At 40.3% G+C, this 2,335-nt stretch overlaps 1 pseudogene; it reads left to right on the top strand.

Annotated features, from left to right (window-relative positions):
- Positions 1-383: 383 nt before the first annotated feature.
- On the top strand, positions 384-2,218 carry LOC120114528 (annotated as a pseudogene).
- Positions 2,219-2,335: the final 117 nt, after the last annotated feature.

Raw genomic sequence — 2,335 nt, 5'->3', positions numbered from 1 at the left:
CATATTTGAATACCATCAACCATTAGGAGCTTATACAGTGGCACTTCACTTTACATTTTGACAGAATCTCTTCCCTAGACGCCTTTGAGAAAGAACTATGCTAACAGAGTTGTTGTGATTGTTCTTTTACTCTGTGTGATTCTCACAACATTGGCATTTCTTGCTTCGTTAACATGCTATTTCTACCGAAAGGACAAATGCCCGAAGTGCCCCATCAGACCGACAATATTCTCATCAGATAAAGAAACTAGTTGCAACAGAGCTGCCAACTTAATAAGTCACAAGACTTCATTGGCATCAGAAACTAAGGGTATATAAGCTTTATCATGTTATAATTTGCCTGTCTTTGATAAACTTCTTTGCTTTCAATAGTTCAATTACAAATGCTCGACCATTTTAATTTATTTTGTTGTTTAACCTTGCATACCACATTCTTCATTCTGAATTTAGTTTAGACATGTAATGTATGACGTTGTCTATTTTCACGATGCTTTCAAAGTGCTTCATTCCTTTGTTGGAACAAAATGGGGACTGTGCTTGGAACAATTTGCCAGTTTTCGTACTCTGAACTGGAAAATGCAACCAATAAGTTCTCCGATTCCAATCTAATAGGACTTGGAGGAAGTAGCTATGTGTACCGAGGCCCGCTCAAGGATGGAAGAATTGTTTCAGTCAAGCGACTTAAAATTCAAGGTGGCGGCCTTGATGCAGATTCCATCTTCTCAACAGAGGTACAATCTCAAGTCTCAACTTGCTTATTTTTTCTTAAGTTTTTTTGGTCAATGAAAACACTCATTGTTCTCAATGCGCGATGAGGTATTTTACAGTGTTGTGTTGTGTAGGTCGAGCTGTTGTTGAGGCTACATCACTGCCACGTGGTGCCCTTGCTCAGCTACTGTTCACAATCCGGTGGGAAACATGCTGATAGACTGCTGGTATTTGAATACATGCCTAATGGTAATTTGAGGGATTGTTTGGATGGAATTTCGGGGGAGACCATGTCCTGGGAAACTTGTGTTAGGGTTGCTATTGGTGCTGCAAGGGGCTTGGAATATCTCCACGAAGAAGCTGCTCCCAAAATTTTGCATAGAGATGTAAAATCTACAAATATTATTCAAGACAAGAACTGGAGAGCCAAAGTGAGGATGTTTAACTTTTAGACATCTAACATACGTTCATTTCTCGCCAGTTGATGTACATATTGATTACTGAAAATGTTCAGATAACTGATCTCAGTATGGCCAAACGTTTAAGAGCCGATGGACTTCCCAGCTGTTCGAGTTCTCCAGCAAGAATGCAGGGAACCTTTGGTTATTTTGCCCCATAATATGCAGTTTTCAGAAAAGCCTCACCTATGACGGATGTGTTTAGTTTCGGTGTAGTTCTTCTGGAACTGACCACTGGTCGGCAACCCATCCATAAATCAAACAATAGAGAAATCTTGTTATCTGGGTAAAGTAACCATTTCATGTTACCGTTTCTCATCTTTTTATTGCAACTAAACCATCTGTTTTGTCTATACTTTGTGCCATTCAGGCTACCCCTCGTCTACAAGATAGTAAGCAAGTGAGCTCGGAGTTACCCGACTCGTGTTTAAAAGGAAATTTTCCGGAAGAAGAGATGCAGGTAATGGCTTACCTAGCAAAGGAGTGCCTACTGTTAGACCCTGATACTCGGCCAACAATGATCGAGGTTGTGCAAATTCTATCAACTATTGCTCCTGATAAATCGAAAAGAAGAAATATTCCTGTAAACTTTTACCAAGTAACCTTCTTAAATCCATTTAGAAAGTTGACTATCACATAACAATTCAATGAAACTACTAGCAAGAGTATGCCACTTGCCAATAATGTTGCATGGTTCTTCAACTGCGAAGATGCCATCCACCCATAACATGAAGAATGAAGCTCTTCTCGAAAGACATCAAACTGTAATCGAGGATTTATACGACACTGACGACCACATGTCAATGACATCAAGGTCAGCAGAGAGCTCAGTGCAATCAGGCACGAATGGTATCAGAATCATCGGCAACCAAATAGGTACCCTTCCTGCTGATTACTGTATGGAGAGGCTGGTTCTTTTGAGTTCCAATGCTAGGAGTTCACGCGTCGTTGATGACGAAGCAGTAGACTTAATAGAGCCACGATTCGAATCATTCGGCATGGCAAATGTCAAGTCCCCGTGATGAGAAACAAGTACTCTATTTGATGATGATGGAGGGTTGCTTGTGTTAGAAGTAGGTGATAGCTTTTCATCGATTGCGTTTCATGGCTTTTGTACGGAATTACACAAACTTATAAAATTCAAATTAAGCTTGCAGAGGAACCGACGG

Source organism: Hibiscus syriacus, unplaced genomic scaffold (assembly GCF_006381635.1).
Source record: "Hibiscus syriacus cultivar Baekdansim isolate YM2019G1 unplaced genomic scaffold, ASM638163v2 tig00110234_pilon, whole genome shotgun sequence".
NCBI classification, from domain to species: domain Eukaryota; kingdom Viridiplantae; phylum Streptophyta; class Magnoliopsida; order Malvales; family Malvaceae; genus Hibiscus; species Hibiscus syriacus.
The sequence above is the reverse complement of the archived record's forward strand: the minus strand, read 5'-3'. Positions and strand labels throughout refer to the sequence as shown.